This window comes from Camponotus vicinus, unplaced genomic scaffold (genome assembly GCF_025532165.1).
Source record: "Camponotus vicinus isolate PSW18456_S1 unplaced genomic scaffold, iyCamVici1.0 SCAF_7, whole genome shotgun sequence".
NCBI lineage: Eukaryota > Metazoa > Arthropoda > Insecta > Hymenoptera > Formicidae > Camponotus > Camponotus vicinus.
In genome coordinates, this window is record NW_028141979.1 from 18,833,978 (window position 1) to 18,860,280 (window position 26,303).

Below are 26,303 nucleotides of genomic sequence, written 5' to 3' on the forward strand. Positions count from 1 at the left end.
GATTTGTCCCTCTCGGGGGTTCGTCGCCGACAGTCATTATACCGTATCGTTAGCGCCATATCGTATCGTATCGTATCGTATCGTTTCGTTCCGTATCTCGTTATATCATTGCGTGGAGCGTCGAATTGTGAATATTAATAGAGTCACGAGATTCCGACACTATCGTATTGCGTAAAGAATAGCGGGGTTTGCGTGAGATCGTTCTTCGCGAGTGCGAGTTGCCGTATATCTAAAATCCACTCTGCAAGAATTGAATAATTCGCGAAATTTCTGTTTAAAATTTACGTCCGTTACCGACCGTGTTGTTTGAAATTGCGTGAGGGTCGAATTTGTTTTCGCCGAGACCGAAAGGTCGGGAAGATACCGGATAACATTGCGAGATAATATTTGTGCCCGCTGACGTGGAATTGCCGTTACTTAGAACTGTCGTTACATCCGATTTTTCTGCGAATTACTTGTGGACTTTACTCATCGCGGTCCGTGAAATTATATTCGATCTCGGAATTATCTGTTAGTCGCGCGTATCATATGTCTTCGTTCCCGTATAGATAATAATCGACTTTCGTATCTTTCTTATAACTCTGATGTTTCTTTCTTTCGAAATTTATATTATCGATTTCGTTACTTGCGTATCTTCTACATGTAATCTTTGCTATTTTTCCCGTACCGTTAACCTTTTCTATTGTATTTATATCGTCATTGTCGTATACTTTGTTATAAACTTTGTCCGTATACTATAATTGTTAAATATATTTATAATAATAATTGAAGGAGTGTCGATCATTTCTCTCTCCCGGAAGTTATTTAGCGCTCTCTCTCTAATCTACAAAGAACCCTGCCCCTCTGTCATTTACTGAGCTCTGGGTTATCGAACCCTTCCATTACCGTAACGATATCGTGGCGCGGGAGACCGCGCCTGGCGCCCAATACCGCTCTCCTTGTGAGAGCTGCGAGATACCGTACGCTACCGAATTCTGAGATACCGTTTTTTTTTTGTAAACCAACTAATTTCCCTACCGGCCAAATTTGCACGCCGTCTCCTCCGGATCGGCGTTCCCGAGACGGGCAAAGGCGTTGCAATACCAATACAAATATTAAATGTGAAGACTTTCTATATAAAATAAAGAGAACAAATTTTTCCAGCTTATTTAAAAGGTATTAGTAAAAGAGAGAAAAGCTCATGTTTTTTTTCTCTATATTTTTTAATACAGGAAAAAATATCTACGTACCTATGGATGGTCTCACAATCGCACACGATAATGATAAAGAATATTCCTGTATTACACTTTCCGCTAAGTTTTTCGAGAATAAATACGTATTAGGAATATAATCCAGACACCTGTACATAATTTCAAACGTTTATGGCAAATTAAACATCTGTATATAATTTCAAATGTATATGGCAAATTAAAAGATTAAGAGTAATTGAAACAGTATGATAAATGTAAGAAAATTACTTTGTTTTTGATTATATTACATATATTATATTTGAATATTTCATGTATTTATAAAATTTATATGTATTTAATTTGTATTTGTCATATTTACTTAGCTGTAAAGATATTCAGATTATGTTCATCCAATAATTCGGCCACTTTGATCATTTTCCGCCAATCAGCTACAGGTGGATACACCTTTTCTTCTATAAACGGATTATCCAAATGTGTATATGCTGTCACATATACTACATATACTACATATACTCACATATACTAGAGCCTTTGATATGAAAAACAATTAATATTAAAATTATGCCTTATTTAAAATATTATAATTAAAAAGTTTATAGCAAAATATTTGAGGCATGTTCACAATTAATAAAGAAATCTGTCATGTGAGAACATTTCTTTAAGATACTTCAAGTAAACAATTTTGAAAAATATACCCCATAAAAAGTATTTTTAAATATAAAGATATAATGATAAGTATATATAGGGTGTCCCAGACCATCCATACACCCCTTTTAAAGTGAAAATAAATGGCTTTTATCAAAAATCGCAAACAACTTTTAAGTAAATCAGGTACGCTCTATGAAATGGTGATATTTTCAACTTTTGATTCCGACCGGAAATACGCTATCCGGATCGGAAGTTGAATTTTTTTAGGGGAACATGGTACTTTTTATTACAGATTCGAATTGTACGTGGAAAAATAAGAAATTTTTGTATCAAACGTTTTTTCTGAAAGTGCCTCTATCAATTTTTAAATTGACCTTGAAAGTAACTGTGATGATATAATGAAATAATGAACTTCAAATGTTCCTGTGGCGCAACTAATGACAAGGATGTGTGTGCTTGAATTTACAGTTACTTTTAGAAAAAACGTTTGATACAAAAGTTTCTTATTTTTTCACGTACAATTCGAATCTGTAATAAAAAGTACCATATTCCATAAAAAAAATTCAACTTCCGATCCGCATGGCGTATTTTCGGTCGGAATCAAAAGTTGAAAATATCACCATTTCATGGAGCATACCCGATTTACTTAAAAATTGTTCGCGATTTTTGATAAAAGCCATTTATTTTCATTTTAAGAGGGGTGTACAAGTGGTCTGAGACACCCTGTATATTAATATATCGCATAAAATCTCTCTATGGAAGATAATTTACACATTATAAAACAATATATGAGTTTTTCATGAATATGTGGGAATGCATAGAATTAATTTAAATTTACTTACTACTAAATTCTTCATATTTTCGGCTAAAATACATATATCTCTCGTTGATCTGGTATTAGCAAGGATAGCGTATTTTAAGCTGTCGCTAAATCTCACACTTGCTGCGTTATGAATTATTATAGTCACTCGTTCAATCAGCATTTGTCTATCGGAAACAGATAAATTTAAATTTTCTTGACTGATATCACCAAAAACTGGAATTAATTTCTTAAAATTTAAAGACTGCTTCTCTCGTAATTTGTCGTACAACTAAAATGAAAAAATTATATTACATATAGAATATTTTTTTTATAAAAAATTTGCCATAAATTTCTAAAATATTTTTAACTGTAAAAAATTGTAAAATAGTTTGATGTGACTCCTACAATTTATTATTTTTTATGTTTCTCAATGTTTTATCTTATATAATTTTACTTCTCTCTTCAAAGTTATTAAAATTAATTTAAGAAGAATGATGTGTTATAACAAAAATTATTCAGACAAATTTTATTTATTAGTATATTATAATAATGTTTTTAAAAATATGGTGTGTATACGTGTTTTAAAAAATATTTCTTTCTATATCTAACTTACTAATAAACTTAACATTTTTTCAAGTCTTTCGTCAATGGTTAAGCCTCTTTTCGGACGCATTAATACAAATATTTCTCGAACGTCCGGGCAAGATCTTAATATCTTCTCGATGTATACTTTGCCTATAAATCCTGTCGCGCCTGTCAAAAATACTTTGTCCAGCGTAAAACGATGGAATCGACGTTGGATGAATTGTATTCTTATCCATTTATAAAAGTTATGAAAATGAAATAAACGGAATAGTATTAACAAGAGCAAAAAATATACGAACGTATATCTAAAAATTTTTGTTCTTTTTAAATCGATATCATTACTGAACAATAATCTGAGACTTCGATTATATATACATAATAAAGCTAAACGCGTGACTGAAATTGTATCCATAAATCGGAAACGCACCAGGTCAAAGCTGATAGAATAAATACATACAACGAAGGCAAATTATGTCTTCATCGATCAAAGTCAACACAATAGCATAAAATCATGATATGTAGTTTATTCTATTTAAGAGGATGCCGGAGTCGCAGCCGAACTGTGATGGGAAGACGCCCTCACTTGAACATAACTAAAAGCGTCGGTACATTACCAATACTATTTATAGTTATGTTATCGACAATATTATCTAGAATAAAAAGACATGCATATATTTTAGAAAGAACATGTGAAAGCTTTATATTGTGTTTAATTGTGTTTATTGAAACAAAAAATATGTTGTATTTTCACTGCTCTATTGTCTCGCACAAACAACAATTTTAGAGCATAGATCTGTTTTTATTGCGTACATATTTAAACACTGTTTTTATTACGTACATATTTAAACATAATTCTATTATTGCTTTCATTACCTATGTCTCTTTATATATATAATAAAAATATATTGTGAAAATATTTATAAATATTACATACTTATAAATTTTACAAATATACGATATTACATCAAACAATTTGCATAAAACATTTTATATTGTTAGCTTTTGATTATATCGATTTATTAAATGTCGTGCATAATTTGTAATTTGTAGAAAGTTATATACAAATATCTTTTTTACTCCCGACTGCTGCCAACCTACGGTTGGCAAAAGACGGAGGGAGTATGCGTTTCACCGAGCTCGGATCGGTATTCACAGCTTTTCTCGATAACAATAACATAGTTCGGTGTCATCTGTTGCACATCAGTTTTTTATTAACCAAGGATGGTTTAAAACATATAATTATTATTCTTTATTCTATTAATAAAAAGCGGAAAAACAGTATTATTTCGCCGATACGTTCTCTCATTGGCTGCGAGCGAAACTAAGAAGCAAAAATGATTCACCAATAAGATTCGTTCTAAGCATCCTTATAGGGAAAAATATAGTTGGAGACATCTCGAAGTAGTGGCAGCAATAATAATTGACATAACCCTACATGTCAAATTATTATTGTTGATTAATGATAATAAATTGTGAAAAATTGTAAAGTTATTAAAAAATCAGCATGGATATATCTGAAGCAAGTGTTCCTAAACAGGTAAGCTTTTCTCTCTTTCTATTATTAATAATAATTATATTTATAGCAAAATCATAATAATAATATAATATAACACAAAGTCATAATAATAATATAATATAACATAATCAGAGAATATAATCTTCTGCATAGCCATATAATTATGATTATATGATATTTCTACAATCATTCTTGGCTACGCAGCAAATATATAGACTTCTATGATTGCAGAAATACTATATAATTATAATCATAATTATGTGGCTACGCAGAAGATTCTCTCTCACATTATGTTATATTATTGTTGTATTATTTATTATTATGACTACGCTACAAATATATAAACTTTTACATAAATAATATAACATAATGCAAGAGTAAATAATCTTCTGCGTAGGCATATAATTACGATTATATATTTCTACAATGATTCTTGGCTACACAACAAATATATAAACTTCTATGATTGCAGAAATACTATATAATCATAATTATGTGGCTATGCAAAAGATTCTTTCTCATGTTATGTTATTGTTGTATTATTTATTATTATAACTATGCTGCAAATAAACATAATTATTATTAATAAATAATACAACAATAATATAACATAATGTGAGAAAAAATCTGCATAGCCACATAATTATGATTATATAGTATTTCTGCAATCATAGAAGTTTATATATTTCTTGCGTAGCCAAGAATGATTGTAGAAATATCATATAATCATAATTATATGGCTATGCAGAAGATTATTTTCTCTGATTATGTTATATTATATTATTATTATGACTTTGTGTTATATTATATTATTATTATGATTTTGCTGTAAATATAATTGTTATTAATAATAGAAAGAGAGAAAAGCTTACCTGTTTAGGAACACTTGCTTCAGATATATCCATGCTGATTTTTTAATAATTTTTCAATTTTTCACAATTTATTATCATTAATCAACAATAATAATTTGACATGTAGGGTTATGTCAATTATTATTGCCGCCACTACTTCGAGATGTCTCCAACTATATTTTTCCCTATAAGGATGCTTAGAACGAATCTTATTGGTGAATCATTTTTGCTTCTTAGTTTCGCTCGCAGCCAATGAGAGAACGTATCGGCGAAATAATATTGTTTTTCCGCTTTTTATTAATAGAATAAAGAATAATAATTATATGTTTTAAACCATCCTTGGTTAATAAAAACCTGATGTGCAACAGATGACACCGAACTATGTTATTGTTATCGAGAAAAGCTGTGAGTACCGATCCGAGCTCGGTGAAACGCATACTCCCTCCGTCTTTTGCCAACCGTAGGTTGGCAGCAGTCGGGAGTAAAAAAGATATTTGTATATAACTTTCTACAAATTACAAATTATGAACGACGTTTAATAAATCGATATAATCAAAAGCTAACAATATAAAATGTTTTATGCAAATTGTTTGATGTAATATCGTATATTTGTAAAATTTATAAGTATGTAATATTTATAAATATTTTCACAATATATTTTTATTATATATATAAAGAGACATAGGTAATGAAAGCAATAATAGAATTATGTTTAAATATGTACGTAATAAAAACAGTGTTTAAATATGTACGCAATAAAAACAGATCTATGCTCTAAAATTGTTGTTTGTGCGAGACAATAGAGCAGTGAAAATACAACATATTTTTTGTTTCAATAAACACAATTAAACACAATATAAAGCTTTCACATGCTCTTTCTAAAATATATGCATGTCTTTTTATTCTAGATAATATTGTCGATAACAACTATAAGTATTGGTAATGTACCGACGCTTTTAGTTATGTTCAAGTGAGGGCGTCTTCCCATCACAGTTCGGCTGCGACTCCGGCATCCTCTTAAATAGAATAAACTACATATTATGATTTTATGCTATTGTGTTGACTTTGATCGATGAAGACATAATTTGCCTTCGTTGTATGTATTTATTCTATCAGCTTTGACCTGGCGTTTCCGATTTATGGATACAATTTCAGTCACGTGTTTAGCTTTATTATGTATATATAATCGAAGTCTCAGATTATTGTTCAGTAATGATATCGATTTAAAAAGAACAAAAATTTTTAGATATACGTTCGTATATTTTTTGCTCTTGTTAATACTATTCTGTTTATTTCATTTTCATAACTTTTATAAATGTATAAGAATACAATTCATCCAACGTCGATTCCATCGTTTTACGCTGGACAAAGTATATTTTTGACAGGCGCGACAGGATTTATAGGCAAAGTAAACATCGAGAAGATATTAAGATCTTGCCCGGACGTTCGAGAAATATTTGTATTAATGCGTCCGAAAAGAGGCTTAACCATTGACGAAAGACTTGAAAAAATGTTAAGTTTATTAGTAAGTTAGATATAGAAAGAAATATTTTTTATAAAACACGTATACACCATATTTTTAAAAACATTATTATAATATATTAATAAATAAAATTTGTCTGAATAATTTTTGTTATAACACATCATTCTTCTTAAATTAATTTTAATAACTTTGAAGAGACAAGTATAAAATTATATAAGATAAAACATTGAGAAACATAAAAAATAATAAATTGTAGGAGTCACATCAAACTATTTTACAATTTTTTACAGTTAAAAATATTTTAGAAATTTATGGCAAATTTTTTATAAAAAAAATATTCTATATGTAATATAATTTTTTCATTTTAGTTGTACGACAAATTACGAGAGAAGCAGTCTTTAAATTTTAAGAAATTAATTCCAGTTTTTGGTGATATCAGTCAAGAAAATTTAAATTTTTTTTTTCTGTTTCCGATAGACAAATGCTGATTGAACGAGTGACTATAATAATTCATAACGCAGCAAGTGTGAGATTTAGCGACAGCTTAAAATACGCTATCCTTGCTAATACCAGATCAACGAGAGATATATGTATTTTAGCCGAAAATATGAAGAATTTAGTAGTAAGTAAATTTAAATTAATTCTATGCATTCCCACATATTCATGAAAAACTCATATATTGTTTTATAATGTGTAAATTATCTTCCATAGAGAGATTTTATGCGATATATTAATATACAGGGTGTCTCAGACCACCTGTACACCCCTCTTAAAATGAAAATAAATGGCTTTTATCAAAAATCGCGAACAATTTTTAAGTAAATCGGGTATGCTCCATGAAATGGTGATATTTTCAACTTTTGATTCCGACCGAAAATACGCCATGCGGATCGGAAGTTGAATTTTTTTTATGGAATATGGTACTTTTTATTACAGATTCGAATTGTACGTGAAAAAATAAGAAACTTTTGTATCAAACGTTTTTTCTAAAAGTAACTATAAATTCAAGCACACACATCCTTGTCATTAGTTGCGCCACAGGAACATTTGAAGTTCATTATTTCATTATTTCATCACAGTTACTTTCAAGGTCAATTTAAAAATTGATAGAGGCACTTTCAGAAAAAACGTTTGATACAAAAGTTTTTTATTTTTCCACGTACAATTCGAATCTGTAATAAAAAGTACCATGTTCCCCTAAAAAAATTCAACTTCCGATCCGGATAGCGTATTTCCGGTCGGAATCAAAAGTTGAAAATATCACCATTTCATAGAGCGTACCTGATTTACTTAAAGTTGTTTGCGATTTTTGATAAAAGCCATTTATTTTCATTTTAAAAGGGGTGTATGGATGGTCTGGGACACCCTGTATATACTTATCATTATATCTTTATATTTAAAATTACTTTTTATGGGGTATATTTTTCAAAATTGTTTACTTGAAGTATCTTAAAGAAATGTTCTCACATGACAGATTTCTTTATTAATTGTGAACATGCCTCAAATATTTTGCTATAAACTTTTTAATTATAATATTTTAAATAAGGCATAATTTTAATATTAATTGTTTTTCATATCAAAGGCTCTAGTATATGTGAGTATATGTAGTATATGTAGTATATGTGACAGCATATACACATTTGGATAATCCGTTTATAGAAGAAAAGGTGTATCCACCTGTAGCTGATTGGCGGAAAATGATCAAAGTGGCCGAATTATTGGATGAACATAATCTGAATATCTTTACAGCTAAGTAAATATGACAAATACAAATTAAATACATATAAATTTTATAAATACATGAAATATTCAAATATAATATATGTAATATAATCAAAAACAAAGTAATTTTCTTACATTTATCATACTGTTTCAATTACTCTTAATCTTTTAATTTGCCATATACATTTGAAATTATATACAGATGTTTAATTTGCCATAAACGTTTGAAATTATGTACAGGTGTCTGGATTATATTCCTAATACGTATTTATTCTCGAAAAACTTAGCGGAAAGTGTAATACAGGAATATTCTTTATCATTATCGTGTGCGATTGTGAGACCATCCATAGGTACGTAGATATTTTTTCCTGTATTAAAAAATATAGAGAAAAAAAACATGAGCTTTTCTCTCTTTTACTAATACCTTTTAAATAAGCTGGAAAAATTTGTTCTCTTTATTTTATATAGAAAGTCTTAACATTTAATATTTGTATTGGTATATTATAATAAAATACAAAATTATGTGTATGTACACCATGAACGTGATATATAAATGGAAATAATACGGAAAAAATATATATGCATCTAATATTTTTAAATCGTACAAATATTTAATGCCAGATTTACATTAATACGTTGTTACGATCTTATCATTGTTATATAAATATTATTTAAATGTATTATTACTTACAATCATTTATTTAATTATTTTACAAAATACATCTAAATACTTATTGTTAGTAAAACTTATTTATTTTACTAAAACTAAATTAAGCAAAAATTATAAAATTAGATTTTTAAACTTGCAATTGCTTTATCTTTTTTCGTTTTCCTTTACAGCAGTATGTAAAAAGAGAGGATATATACATATATATATACATATATACATATATATATATATATATGTACATATATATTGTGACGTTGCCGTCCCGACGCGCGTCCATTCGCCCCGAAAATCTTAATATCGAGACCTCCGGAAAGACGAGCGATAATTATTATTTCGCGTTTCCTAATTATTATTATTTTTTATTGTAACAATATTGTACATTGGGCAACCCGTCGGAACATATCGAGAAGAGGACGGGGAGGAATCTTTCACGAAAACCGAAATGGCGCTTCCATTCCAGCCGCAGATGCTCGTCGCAAGCGAGTTCTCACTTCTTCGCAAATTAATTAATTATTCTCGCTTGATTATTCGGCATTCTTTCGAACCGATTGCTGTTGATTAGAGTATCGAGACTAAAAATCAGAGCGAGTAAATTAGGGCGAGAATTTCGCTGTTGTAGTAGCATATTTTTCAATGCGCTGTTCGGCCTCGCTAAGTCTGACCGTAAAAACAGTATAAGAAATATATGGAATGTGATAGCGTTCCCTTATATTTTCGGTATCGCGTAAATATTCGATTTCTCTGACTTTCACGTTTTGCGAATTTCGAAATAGAATCGTAGAATTACGATCACCGTTGTCGTGTATTATTTGTTAATTTCATGAAGATTATTATATTTTCTGTAATTGTTAATTTTTCATTTATTTCATATATGCTATATTTTGTTACTATTATTTTTTTTATTTTGTTAATTCTTTTATTTTGTTTAAAATAAATTTGTTATACTTTATTATAATGCGCTCGCGTAAATTATTTGTGTTAGTCTGTCGTGAATATTAAACTTCGGTCGTGTTTGTCGAATTTTGGGATTTTCAGGAAGTCTCATATAAATTAATTATAATACTCTTTTCCATAGACCTTGCCTATCTACCGTTAGGCGAACTAGTTGGCCCGTGGCTTGCGTTTGTCGTGTTATTTTGTCGTTTCGCGAATTGATACGTGAAAAACTGTATCTGGCGCCCAATTTCGAGATTTCGGTACGGCCTTCGCTTCGCCGCGGCTCGCGCAGAACATCCTCTATCCCTGTTCCTTTGTCTGTTCCTTTCCCTGTTACTTTCACAAAAAAATGTTTAATTATAGTGTTTTGGAAAGCTCTCGAGGCAAGCTACAAAAATATCCGAAAGTATATAGGGTCCCATTTAAAAAGTTGGAGGTGACCTTCACGTGACCTTCAAACGACTTTTCAAGGTAAAACCTATGACACCATGGTCCCCTTAAAACCATACCACTTTTATTTAAAACATTTTCACCGAAACCGCCATGGTTTCGAGATATTCGAGTGTGAAAATTAAAATGGGACATTATGTATATATATATATATATATATATATATATATATATATATATACAGGGTGAATCATTTTAAGTAACCCACCCCAATAACTTTCTTATTTTTGATCGTAAAAACAAATGTTTCAGACAAAAGTTGTTTGACTCAAAGAGGGACATAATATGATGTCATTGGTTTGACCTCCAGAGAAAGATAGGGATGTATGCGGGAGGAAGTCGGACGTGTCTTTACGCCCATTTGATCAATGAGCGACAGAATCCATCCGTGGCAACGGCATTGACGCATATCCTGTGGAGAGAGCATTCACACATTTTTCAGCCTAACGAATAATTGCTAGAAAACAATATTCGCAGACTAGAAAAATATGTGAGGCGCAAGTGGCTGGATCGGGAATCGAACCCGAGTCTTTCGCTTTCCGGGCAACTGCTCTAGACCACTGAGCTATCCAGACCTCACACCTAATGCTGCTTTTTAACACAGTGATATGCGACTCCAGAGCGATGTTGGTATCTCACTCGATGGATGCAATGCCGATTGCCACGGAGGATCCCTGAAAGGTCGCTCGCTGACCAAATAAGTGCCGGTGGAGGTATTCACGTGCATGCTGGCTTCCGACTGGCCTTCCGTATGAAACGGCACCGACGAGCACAACGCCGTAGAGTGACCACATTTCCCAAGATCCCTCTAGTATATACTAAAATCCCCACTGTACCAAATAGCAGTGGTGTTTGAAGGTCACATGAAGGTCATCTTTAATTTTTTAAACGAAACCCCTATTTTTTCATTGAGTACTTTTCGAGTTATGAGGCTTGAAATAATTTCTTCATTTTACATAAACCATAAAATAGCTAATAAAATATTCGGTAATTATTTAGTTTAGGAGAGCCACCTCGGGTAATCTTGACCTTGACTTGCATAGAAAGTTATAAATCCATGCAGTATTCTACGAATTTATTTTATATTATGGTATGTTTTTCGTTCACTTTGATTCGCTCGTAATTTTTATGATAAATGAAATATATTTTTTCAACATTGTGTACATATATAATTTTCTATGTAGGGGGCGATACATACTATATCTATGCATGTACTTTTCAAGATGAAGCGAAGTTCACTTAGATTTAACCCCATATGTTATCAAAATCATCATTCTAAGTAATGTTGTGAATATTTTAGTCGGCGGTCATTGTTTATTGAAAAGTTATGAACAAAAAATGTCTAATGAATAATATGTAATTTTATGACACCGTATATAAATTATGTTGTCGTTTGACGTTGTTTATCTTTCTTATATTGAAATCAGGTAGTGGAACAATGATAGGCTTCTATGTTTTTGATATTGCTTATGACTGAAAATATTTAAGAAAAGGTGAGTTAGTACAAGATAGATTGTTGTACAGTTAACATGAAGTTCTACGAGTTTCTCGCTTTAACAACAAAATATGATGAGTTATTAAACTATTTGTGCGCGAAAAATGTTACATTTGTAACTTTCTATGCAAAGTGAAGTGTATTCCGCATGACAAACACGGGTTGGGTTAGGTTCTTCTGAAGGTGGCAGCCCCCGCAGAGGGGCCGAACACACTGTCAACGCATGTAATTTCCAAGATGAAGCAAAGTTCTCTTAATCTTGACCTCCATTAAAAGTAAATTTTGTTTCATCTTAGGAAGTACATGCGTAGGTACAGTATGTTCCACCCCCCTGCGAGGGGCTCCACTTTCAGAAATTATAACCTAATCCAACCCGTGTTTGTGATGCGGGATACACTTTACTTTGCATAGAAAGTTACAAATCTATGTGAAATTAAGTAACAATTGACCTTTCTTTCGATAAATGTATTAATGAACTTATGGAACTTCTTTCGTTTGTTTGTATCTTTTCAATAAACAATGACCACCGATTAAAACCTTCACAACATTACTCAGAGTGATGATTTTGATAACATATGTGAGAATTATTGAAATCGGAAGGTGGTCCGTATAAGTAAATAATTACCTTTATATATATATTGAATTTTACAGCTTAAGTATATGCACATACAGCACAGAAGCTTGCATCAACATTGTTGCAATGTTACAACATTGCATATAGCAGTGTAATGCTGTAGAAATATTGCAGATATTATTTTGTAATATTACTTTGGCAATGTTGCAGCAACATTTTAACATAGCGAAAATGTATAACGTGTTTCTTTACTTGCCGCTATGTGGTGACACCAAACTTAACTAACTCGTATTCGAATTTTCATCTAAAGTGGATATAAGGCCTACAAAGGACTAATGTAGTAATTATATCTTATCTTGTGTCAGTTAAATTTCTGATAAACTGACGATTTATTTAATATTCTGAATCCTAATAAGGGATTTAGATTATTAAAAACATTTATTAAATACAATTACAAATAATTTGTTTAATAATCTGGATCCCTCGTTGGGATTCAGAATATTAAACAGATTTTTCTTCATTGAATATATATATTTTTTTTATTATCTTATAGAACATTTTATTTCATATTCTATTTTTGTTTTTCTGTACATTATTTCTATGTATTTTTTACATACACATATATGTAAATGGATCTTAACAATTTTTAAATAAAAATATGTAATTAATTCTAATTAATGTATGTTCTTTTATATCATTGTAAGAGTATATAAAAATGTAAATTAAAAAACTTGATTTATAAATAAAAATTTGCAATGATTTTATTCAAGATAACATTATAAAGTCATATCAAAATATATATATTTAGATATGACTACAATATATTATTTTAAATAAAATCATTGGAAGAAATAGTTTTTGATAGATGAATCTTGGAAGTTTATAAAAACATAAAATAAAAAATCTTGATATAAGTAAAAGTTTTTAATGATTGTATTCAAGATAAGATATTGTAGTCATATCTAAATATATATATTTAGATATAATAAAATCTAAATATACATATTTAAATATGACTACAATATATTATCTTGAATACAATTATTACAAATTTTTATTTATATCAAGATTTTTTTATTATGTTTTTTATAAGCTTCCAAGATTCATGTATCAAGAATTATTTCGAAATAATGTTTTATATGCAATATTGCTACATGATTGCAGCAACGTTGCATTTTATCAAATAATATTACATTGCAATATTGCTGCGACATTTCGTTGTAATATTACAAAAAGCGGACATCTTAACGTTGCCGCAACTTTACAGCAATGTTGCAGCAAAGTGTCGCAACCGATTTGCAATATTGCAATATTTCAATGAAATTATTCTGCAATATATTTACAACCTTTCTGTGCTATATGGGTGATGAACTGATCATTTTCATTTATTCACCGGACATTTATTTGTCCGACTTATAAAATCAATTTAATATCTGAAATTTAAAGTTCCTCCACTGAGGAACTTGTATCAGAAATTAAATTGAAGCAAAATATTTTTACTCATATTTGTCCCTTTGCAAGGTTTATATAATTCTCGTAATTAAACTTAAATACGAGAAAGAAGCGTCATGTAGCGGTAAACGAACAAACTAGTGATCATATCAAATCATATATATATATATATGTATATGTATATACAGGGAGTCCCATTTTAAATAACGACCTCAAATATCTCTCGAATAATACGTTTTACAGAAAAATGTTTCAGAAAAAAGTTGTATGGATTCGAGGGGGCCATAAGACGGTACCATTGGTTTGACCTTGAAGAGTCATTTGAAGGTCACATGAAGGTCACTTCAATTCTTTTAAACGGAACACCCTATATATTTTTACACATTCTTGTAGCTCATCTCGAGAGCTTTCCAAAACACTATAATTAAGTTAGTTTTCATTTACTTTCCGAGTTATAAGGCTTGAAATCATTTCTTAATTTTACATAAACCGTAAAATATCTTGTAAAATATTCATTTTTCGATTATCTTACCTTAATACTTTTATGTACAAAATAATAAGAAGAATCAATTGGTGTAAAGAAAAAATATAAAAATATTAACATAAAACATTTCTCATTATTTTGTACATAAGTATTAAGGTAAGATAATCGAAAAATGAATATTTTACAAGATATTTTACGGTTTATGTAAAATTAAGAAATTATTTCAAGCCTCATAATTCGGAAAGTACTTAATTAAAACTAACTTAATTATAGTGTTTTGGAAAGCTCTCGAGATAAGCTACAAGAATGTGCAAAAATATATAGGGTGTTCCATTTAAAAAAATTGAAGTGACTTTCACGTGACCTTCAAATGACTCTTCAAGGTCAAACCAATGGTACCATCTTATGGCCCCCTCGAAACCATACAACTTTTGTCTGAAACATTTTTCTGTAAAACGTATTATTCAGGAGATATTTGAGGTCGTTATTTAAAATGGGACACCCTATATACAGGGTGGACCATTTTAACCTTTAATGGAGAATAACTCGAAAACCAAGCCCGGGAGAGAAAAATGTTTCAGACAAAAGTTGTTTGGTTTCGAGGGGGCCATAAGATGGTAACATTGGTTTGACCATGAAGAGATATTTGAAGGTCACATGAAGGTCATCTTCAATTTCTTAAATGGAACCTACTATTTCTCATTACATATTCTTGTAGCTTATCTCGAGAGCTTTCCAAAACACTATAATTAAGTACCTTTTCGTTAAGTACTTTTTGAGTTATGAGGCTTGAAATAATTTCTTAATTTTACATAAACCGTAAAATATCTTGTAAAATATTCATTTTTCGATTATCTTACCTTAATACTTTTACGTACAAAATAATGAGAGGAATCAACTGGTGTAAAGAAAACACATAGTTGTTTTTAAGAAAAAATATGGAATTGTTAATTGCAAATTATATATTTTTTCTTCAAAACAATTATGTGTTTTCTTTACACCAATTGATTCCTCTCATTATTTTGTACATAAAAATATTAAGATAAGATAATCGAAAAATGAATATTTTACAAGATATTTTACGGTTTATGTAAAATTAAGAAATTATTTCAAGCCTCATAACTCAAAAAGTACTTAACGAAAAGGTATTTAATTATAGTGTTTTGGAAAGCTCTCGAGATAAGCTACAAGAATATGCAATGACAAATAGTAGGTTCTATTTAAGAAATTGAAGGTGACCTTCATGTGACCTTCAAATAACTCTTCAAGATCAAACCAATGATACCATCTTATGGCCCCCTCGAAACCATAAAACTTTTGTCTGAAACATTTTTCTCTCCCGGGCTTGGTTTTCGAGTTATTCTCCATTAAAGGTTAAAATGGTCCACCCTGTATATATATATATATATATATGTATATATATATATATATACAGAATGTCCCATTTTAATGTCCCACCCCAAATAACTTTTTTATTTTTAATTTTAGAAAAAGATGTTTCAGACAAAAGTTGTATGGTTTCAAGGAGGACATAAGGTGGTGTCATTAGTTTGACCTTGAATAGTTGCTTCAAGGTCACGTAAAGGTCACCTTCAATTTTTTAAATGAAACCCCTTACTTTCTATTACATATTCTTGTAGCTTATCTCGAGAGCTTTCCAAAACACTATAATTAAGTACCTTTTCGTTAAGTACTTTTTGAGTTATGAGGCTTGAAATAATTTCTTAATTTTACATAAACCGTAAAATATCTTGTAAAATATTCATTTTTCGATTATTACCTTAATACTTTTATGTACAAAATAATGAGAGGAATCAATTGGTGTAAAGAAAACACATAGTTGTTTTTAAGAAAAAATATGGAATTGTTAATTGCAAATTACATATTTTCTTTTAAGAACAACTGTTTTCTTTACACCAATTGATTCCTCTCGTTATTTTGTACATAAAATTATTATGGTAAGATAATCGAAAAATGAATATTTTACAAGATATTTTACGGTTTATGTAAAATTAAGAAATTATTTCAACCCTCATAACTCAAAAAGTACTTAACGAAAAGGTACTTAATTATAGTGTTTTGGAAAGCTCTCGAGATAAGCTACAAGAATATGCAATAGAAAGTAAGGGGTTTCATTTAAAAAATTGAAGGTGACCTTTACGTGACCTTGAAGCAACTATTCAAGGTCAAACTAATGACATCACCTTTTGTCCCCCTTGAAACCATACAACTTTTGTCTGAAACATCTTTTTTTAAAATTAAAAATAAGAAAGTTATTTGAGGTGGGACATTAAAATGGGACACCCTGTATATATATATATATATATATATATATATATATATATATATATGATTAAATACAATTATATATTTTTAAATACAACTAAATTAGAAATCTTTATCGGTTCAATTGTATACAATTGTAAATATATGTAACTATCAAATCGGTGCAATTATACAAGGTGTATCAAAGTTCCCGCATGTGGAATGCACAGCGTGATTGTTCGTACCAAAACAAACAACTTTTTCCTTTGGAAAAATTGCGTCTGGGCATTACTTTTTAAATGAGAGCAACTTTAAGCTAATGAATAAGCGCTTTAGATTAGGCTTGAATCAGGAGCGGCGCGCGCACGGGATGTGTGGCGTTTGAGCGTGTAAACTATTTTACCATTTCATTAAAGTCTTACATGAATTATGCATTTAAATATCGCTATTTTCAATACAACTTACAAAAAAACGTCCAACATATACAAAAAAATCTCATACGCAGAGCGAATATACAAATAGAAAGTCTACATTTCGAACATGTGCCAAATATTTAAAACATTTAATCGACCCTTTTCAGAGCCAAAAAATATTTAGAACGTAGGAGTAATAATTTTGGATCAAAATTATTCGCATGTTTGGATCAAAATTATTAATGTACTTATTTTACTTTCAGTCGTTGCTTCGATGATATAAATTTAAAAAATCTCTTATTAAGTACGTTGTATTGAAAATAGATATTTAAATATCATGCATAATTCTTGTAAAACTTTTAGTGAAATAGTAAAATAGCGTACACGCTTAAACGTCACATACCGCGCGCGCTGACCCTGATACAAGCGTAATTTAAAGCGCTTATTCGTTAGCTTAAAGTTGCTTTCATTTAAAAAGTAATGCTCAGGCGCAATTTTTCCAAAGGAAAAAGTTATTTGTTTTCGTACGAACAATCACGCTGTGCATTCCACATGCGGGAATTTTGGTACACCCTATATATAGATTTATATAATTATATTAAATTATATATAATAATAAATAATAAGAGATATATTTATATTATTATTTATATGTAATTTTATGAAAATATTTGCAATTTTATACCGAATTATATAAAATAATTTTCCTAAAAAAAAATCAAAACTAAATATGAAACCAATAATTAACTGGCCAAGTACATTGAAGCAATTGATAGGATTTGTAATTTGAATTAAATTTATCACAAATTCTATCTTGCATTTATGTATTATTGATTCTCGACAAAATGAAAATGATTTTCAAAATAAGTTGAATACTTTGTATGATATATAAAAATACATTATTATGTGTGATCCAAATAAATATTTGTACAATATATGAAATAGCACTAATATATTGCGGGTTTTATATTAGATTACAAATAGTAAGTCATAAAACTATTTAACACTTACTGCAATAACATCGATTGTATTAATCGCCAATTTTGAATTTAAAAGAGAAAAACTAATTGACTTGTCTTAAGATCATAAGTTTTACTAAGTAGATCTGGAATTAAAGGATATAAGAAAAGCCTGTTACTAATTTTCGATTTGATATAAGAAAAGTTACATACAAAAATTTTACCCGAGTTGTATTACAATTTACCGATTTTTATTATTATGAAATATTTAATTTTGAAATTAATCATGTTTTGCCAAGTAAATTCGGAACTAAAAAAATTAAAACCAAAACGACTTACAAAAACTTGTCATGCTCGGATCGTATTAATCTATAATTGAAATTAATTACATGTATATAATTAGCAAACTTTGTAAAATTATGTATACCTATTTGTAAATTTGTAAAATTATGTGTATTATAATGTGACTCGAGCACGCCAAGTTTTTGTAAGTCGTTTTGATCTTAATTTTTTTAGTTCCGAATTTACTTGGCAAAACATGATTAATTTCAAAATTAAATATTTCATAATAATAAAAATGTGTAAATTGTAATACAATTCGGGTAAAATTTTTGTATATAACTTTTCTTAAATCCTTTAATTCCTGGTCTACTTAGTAAAACTTATGATCTTAAAACAAGTCAATTAGTTTTTCTCTTTTAAATTCAAAATTGGCGATTAATACAATCGATGTTATTGCAGTAAGTGTTAGATAGTTTTGTGACTTACTATTTGTAATCTAATATAAAACCCGCTCTAATATAATATATTAGTGCTATTTCATATATTGTACAAATATTTATTTGGATCACACATAATAATGTATTTTTACGAGTATATATTATACATAGTATTGAACTTATTTTGAAAATCATTTTCATTTTGTTGAAAATCTATAATACATAAATGCAAGATAAAATTTGTGATAAATTTATTTCAAATTACAAATCCTATCAATGTACTTGGCTAGTTAATTATTGATTTCATATTTAGTTTTGATTTTTTTAAAGAAAAATTATATATATTTTTGAGCGAAAATTTTTATAATCATTATATATAATTATATTTAAATTTATCTAATTGTATATAATTATCTATAAACTTTTTTCCCGGGGACTTTTCAACTCGATTTTTGATCAGGAATAACCTATGTACTTAATGAGCGCTTTTAAAGATGCATTCTGTGTATATACAGAGTGAGGAAAAAGTACGGAAATCCCTAAATTTTTCGAAAACTATGCATTTTAGAAACAAATGTTTCTAACAAAAGTAGTAGGGTTTCAAGTATCGCATTACGCAACAATATCAGTATGACCTTGTAAAGTGTTGTGAAGGTCACATAAAAATCACTGAATTTTTTAAATAGATTCCTCTGTTTCTATTACATATTCTTGTAGCTTACCTCAAGAGCTTTTCAAAACACTATAATAAAGTATTTTTTCATTGAGTACTTTTCGAGTTATGAGGCTTGAAATAATTTCTTAATTTTACATAAACCGTAAAATATCTAGCAAAATATTAATTTTTGGATTACCTTACCTTAATACTTTTATGAACAAAATAATGAGAGGAATCAATTGGTCTAAGGAAAACGCATAGTTGTTTTTGGGAAAAAATATGTAATTGTTAATTGCAAATTGCATATTTTTCCTTTGAAACAATTTTTCTTTCTTTGAAACAGTAGGTTCCGCCGCCCTCTACGGAGGGGGCTCCACTTTCGAAAGATACAACCTAACTCAAACCTATTTCTGATTTAAAATTAAAATTTGGTTTAAATCAGAATAGATTTGGGTTAGGTTATATCTTCCGGAAGTGGAGGTCCCCCATAGGGGGGCGGGACCTACTGTCTCCAAGCATGTACTTTGCAAGATAAAACGAAGTTCACATGGGTTTGCAACTTTTCACGCGAAGCAAGGTTCATTTCAAACCAAATTTTAGTTTTAAATCAGAAATAGGTTTAGGTTAGGTTAGGTTATATCTTCCGAAAGTGGAGCCCCCCCGTAGGGGGGGGGGCGGGGGCGGAACACACTGTATCCACGCATGTACATTTCACTTTAATTCTTAAAACGTACATAATGTCTAAAAATTGCACATAATTCGTAAAACTTTTTCCTTAATAACTTTTTAATAAATAGTGAGCGACACTTAAAACCTTTTGACACTTACTCAGCAGAGTGAGCTTGACAACATATGTCAAGATCATTGAAATCGGTGAAGTCATCCGTAAAGTGCATAATTACCGAAAATAAAATGTAACAATTTCTCACACAGCGCATATCATTCGAATATTCTATACTCGTACTCTAAATATACGTTACAGATATAATATACTGAGAATATTCCCATAACATCTCTTGTACAGAATGTCCTAGACCACCCGTACACCCCTTTTCTTTCAAAAACTAAGCATTTTAGAGAAAAACGTTTTCGACAAAAATTGTATGGTTTTGAGGGGATCATAAGAAAAAATGTAATTTGCAATTAACAATTACATTTTCTTTTTCGAAACAATTATGTGTTTTCTTTACACCAATCGATTCCTCTCATTATTTTGTACATAAAAGTATTAAGGTAAGATAATCGAAAAATGAATATTTTACTAGATATTTTATGGTTTATGTAAAATTAAGAAATTATTTCAAGCCTTATAACTCGAAAAGCACTTGATGAAAAAATACTTTATTATAGTGTTTTGGAAAGCTCTCGACATAAGCTATAAGAATATGCAATAAAAAATAGGTGGTTCCATTTAAGAAATTAAAAGTGTCCTTGACCTCACCTTAACGATGCTATCCAAGGTCAAACCAATGACACCATCTTATGTTCCCCTCAAAACCATAAAATTTTTGTCGAAAACGTTTTTCTCTAAAATGCTTAGTTTTTGAAGGAAAAGGGGTGTACGGGTGGTCTAGGACACCCTGTATACTATTTTTCATATATTCTCAGAATATACTTTGAATATCTCGTATTAGTATATTCTTTTTCGTATATTTTCAGCATATTCTATAATATTGCATATGTTTTTTCATTTTGCCGCTACGCGCGCCATCAAACTCGTACTTAATTTTTGTGAAATTGACATAAAAGACTGGTACCAACATTAAGTTCCAAAGTTTCTTCTTTTTTCTTTTTAGTCAGTTTAATTTATAATAAACTGATTTCATTTAAAATTTTACATTTGTTTAGTAATCTGGATTCTTTGTTGGGATTTAGAATATTAAAAATATTATTTGAAGTTAAAATGAGAAATAGTGTGTGCGTTTACTGCATTTATTAAAAGTATTTCTATTACATATATGAATATACTATATGATATACTATATGAATATATATACATATAATATATACAAGAGATATATCGTTAACATTCTATAGATGTTTCTAGTATACAGGGTGTCCCATTTAAGTTGATAATGCGAAATATCTCAAAAACGAAGCGTTGAAGAAAGAAATGTTTTAAATAAAAGTTGTATGGATTCGAGGGGGCCATAAGATGGTGTCATTGATTTGACCTTGAAAAGTCGTTTGAAGGTCACGTGAAGGTCACCTTCAATTTTTTAAATGGAACCCCTATTTTTTATTACTTATTCTTGTAGCTTACCTCGAGAGCTTTCCGAAACACTACAATAAAGTATTTCTCCATTGAGTACTTTTCGAGTTACGAGGCTTGAAATAATTTCTTAATTTTACATAAAGCGTAAAATATCTAGTAAAATATTCATTTTTCGATTATCTTACCTTAATACTTTTATGTAAAAAATAATGAGAGGAATGTTTTATGTTATTATTTTTATGTTTTTTCTTTACACCAATTGATTCTTCTTATTATTTTGTTATTATTTATCATAGTGTTTTGGTAAGCTCTCGAGGTAAGCTACAAGAATGAGTAATAAAAAATAGGGGTTTCCATTTAAAAAATTGAAGATGACCTTCACGTGACCTTCAAACGACTTTTCAAGGTCAAATCAATGACACCATCTTATGGCCCCCTTAAAGTCAATTAACTTTTATTTAAAACATTTCTTTCTTCAACGCTTTGTTTTTGAGATATTTCGCATTATCAACTTAAATGGAACACCTTGTATACTACAAGATATTCTCAGTATTTGCTATTAACCGAAATAGGTGGACATTAGAGCATTCTTAGCACGTAAATTTTTAAACACGTTTTCCTCGCGAATACCTGAGAGGTCATTTTACTTTACGACGAATTAATGAGACGATGGAACTATAACATATTTCAAATTGAGCGAAATCGGTAATTCCACTGCCTGGTGTTCCCCTTGTAAGACAGAAAAATTATATATTCATCAACTGATTGGACGGAAAAAGTACATTATCTGTCAAAACAATAATTCTCTCAAATGCAAAATACCGACAAACATTTCGATCTCTTTCGGATCTTTTTCAATGTCTCAACGATTGATACAAATAAAACGGTAACAAAAATAATATAAGCGATCTTACAAAAGCGAACGCAACAGAGTGTACGAGAAAGTGTAAACATCTTTAACGGTCGAGAATTTTAAGAAACGCAAAATGAGGAAAAAATAATCAAGACGGAAGACGCATGTACAAAAAAAAGAAGAATAATTAATAATTAGATATGCATAGCATGAAATAATTGAATAGAAAGCGCCGCTCACCTCGTTATCAAAACTCAATAGTCTAATCTTTAGAATTATTTGTCTGTTCGAGAAACGAAAAAGTCATTCGTGACATGCATCGCGATCAAAATTAATATTAGCTAAAAATTCATAAAATTATTCTCGAATTCAAAATTAACGGGTATTTAGAACCTTCTCGACTTTTCGATCGCTTAGAAAACCTCAACCGCTCGCTTATCTGCCATTTTTTCTATCCCATAAGAAACGTTCGTTATAAACATTCATCATAACAACGTCAACCGTCAGCAGAATCAGAGAAGCGCACGGGCATGCGCGACCATACGTCACGATCAGCTGACTGCCAATCAGCTGATCGAAAAAGAGTGCGCGCATGTCAACCGCAAACTTTGCCGCGTCGAAACCCAGCGGTAGCCTATCAGATCAAGAGCCCTGAGGTCACCGCCAAAAAATTGAAACCATTAGTCCACGTCGCAAAGGGGCACCTCAATAAAAGACGCGATTACCAAGAAACGGCCGCAGTCTCTAGCAATTTTCTAGATAGCACCGCTTACGTTAAATTCGCTAATTCGCTTTGACAATTCGCAGAAAAGTCGCTCGTGTTAAACCGCTCAGCTCTTAACTATCTGTAAAAAAGACAGAATCAGTTCTTGGGCAAGATCTTTCTACATATATATATATATATATATATACATATATATATATTCTCGTTTAAAATTGTGGTGTCGTTTATAATAAAAAATTGTTAAAATCAAACCAAAAAAATATAAGTGTAGTGCGCAGTCTTTATAATTCTAAGAACTTGTCTTGTCCTCGCGCTTCGCTCTTAAGAATTCAGCACCGTTGCGACCATCCGCGTTCATCCGTGAATATTGTCAGACATAGATTATACATTGTGAGATAGTAAGATATGGGAAAGAGAGAAAATAAAAATTACTCAATTTTACTCACAACTCGTTGGCATCACAAAAATGAGTGCGTTGATAAAATTGCAATGGCTGAGGTCGGAGGTTTATAACATGAAGAGCTGGGTAATGGAGATGTTCATCAGAAAATTCACACGATGCACAATTAAAGGTTAACAAAATCATTTCCACTGTGATATAAAACAGATTAATAACTCAATTGCATAATGCAAGAAAAAAGGATCCCCGAGGCTATATAATTTTAAAATTGAATGACTGAATCTTGACTGAAACTGTGAACTGAACTGTCAACTGCACTGCTGCTCGTCGGAAGAATTAGCGTACTGAACTGTCACTGTAGTGTTAATTAGCGCGCGTCGCGCCTTGCGCTTGCATTTTAAAGTTATTACTCCTCCTCCTTACTGGATAGTGGGAATCTTTTGTAATAATTTTAATACTTCTTAAGGACAAGGAGGCTGATTTTCGGGAGAAGAGGCATTTCTTAAGATTTTTATTGGTTACGCCCTTTGGCTCGAGACTTAGCTCCATCCAGTAGAGAGTGGGAGTAAGTTGATTAGCTTATCGTTCTTGATGATTTAACGATTCGGAGAACGCTTGAGGGTGGCTTGTCGAACGAGCGCACGTGCACTATCAATTTCAAGAATATTGCTGTATGTTTAGATTTTGACAATCTTCCCGAGAACCAGATCTTTATTTTAAAAATTCTTTAGATAGAGAGGCTTCGAACATAAAGCCGTATCAAGATATAGATTCGGGACTGTTGGAATTTCTTATAACAACTTTTCGTCTTATAATTCACGAATTTATTTAGAGTTCCGTTAGCGCTATCTCGACTGGCCATTCTCTGAATTAGATTTGTTAAAGTTTAATGGCGATACACGCGGGTTAGGTTGCGTTCTTCTACGCGTTATCTTTATTCCTAAGAAGAATCGCTTTACATTTTATATGCAAGTCGATCCTTGATTTCTTTCTTCCACGAAATCGTTTCGAGGAAAGAAAAGAATCGTGGAGTCCACCGGACGTAACACGAGGTTAATTTGTAAAATTTTAATACATATGAAAAAAAATTAACACGACACTTGCCGTGGCTAAAATTATTTATTTCTGTTTGTTTTTTATCACTTTTTAAGTTCCTACAAGGACGATGTTTTTTAAGTTCCTACAAAGACGATGTTCAATTTGATGTGTCACATTCGGAAGAATGTCCGTTTGAAATTTTCTTTTGGATAGGATTAAACGGAGATGTTTAAAATAATTCAACTGTTCAGGATTCGTCTAGCGAATCGAATCGAAAATTATGTAACGCTAGATACGGATCGATGGCGCCATCCGTCAGTAATCGATGGCATTCGAATATCCGTATAGTCATCCTTGTTCCTCTAGCTCCGTCAGGATCTTCGCGATCGCGTAGGATTATCAGGTCCTACCCAATCAGGAAATCGCGATATCACGCGATTTTAACATGTTCAATTATGATAGGCTCGTTCCGATCACCCGACTCGCAGCGAGTCCTGGAGAGCGAAGAAAGCCTTTCTCTCGACACAGTCGCAAATGAACGAGTGAAATAAAGAGGTCCGTGCGTGAGTTTATCAAAAGTCTCGAATCGAAGTGCCGTCGCGAAGATCCGCAAGTGATACGCGACGTTAACGGAAATTAATTTCGCTTCCTGCACTCGACCGCTTTGCCGGGATAAAAGGCATCGAACGATTCATCCCGCGCCAGGATAATCGTCGTTCTTTCAATTGCCATCTTGCGCGTGGAACGGCATTCAGTCGGTGTCGCGATTTCACTCATAGTGCCGGCTCTTTCGACACAAAGCCGCTAAGGACTCAATCGTCTGAGCGCGAGTGCCGGGACCTTGCCGAGTGCCTCCACTCTCGTGGACTGGAGTGCGCTCCCCTCTGTAACTCGGACTTCGACGCTATCTCGCTGCATAGCGCGGTCTCGCTCACTCACGTACTGCTGTATAGTGCGGTCTCGCTCACTCTCGCGCGCTACCACATAGCGCGCTCTCGCTCGCTCTCGTACGAATCTTGATCAGCGCAAAACTATCGATCACGCTCTATTGTACGCTCGAAACGTTATAATAAATATTGTGGATGTTATTGTGTGCAAAACTAAACTGAAGTAACAATTTCATTTTATTTGTGATCTCGCACAGCATCTTTTATTCAAGTGTCTGTCCCTCTATCTCGCGATACTCTCTCGGGTATATACC

General features: G+C 31.0%; 1 long non-coding RNA gene and 1 pseudogene across 1 annotated transcript; one reads left to right on the top strand and one right to left on the bottom strand.

The window, feature by feature from the left end:
• Positions 1–143: 143 nt before the first annotated feature.
• LOC145974343 (fatty acyl-CoA reductase 1-like) lies at positions 144–3,461 on the bottom strand (annotated as a pseudogene).
• A 3,372-nt stretch (positions 3,462–6,833) lies between these two features.
• LOC145974865 (uncharacterized) lies at positions 6,834–9,141 on the top strand. The gene is made up of 4 exons (XR_014439825.1): positions 6,834–7,117; positions 7,553–7,697; positions 8,658–8,828; positions 9,038–9,141. It is a non-coding gene; the product is annotated as an uncharacterized LOC145974865 (long non-coding RNA).
• The last annotated feature ends 17,162 nt before the right edge of the window (positions 9,142–26,303 follow it).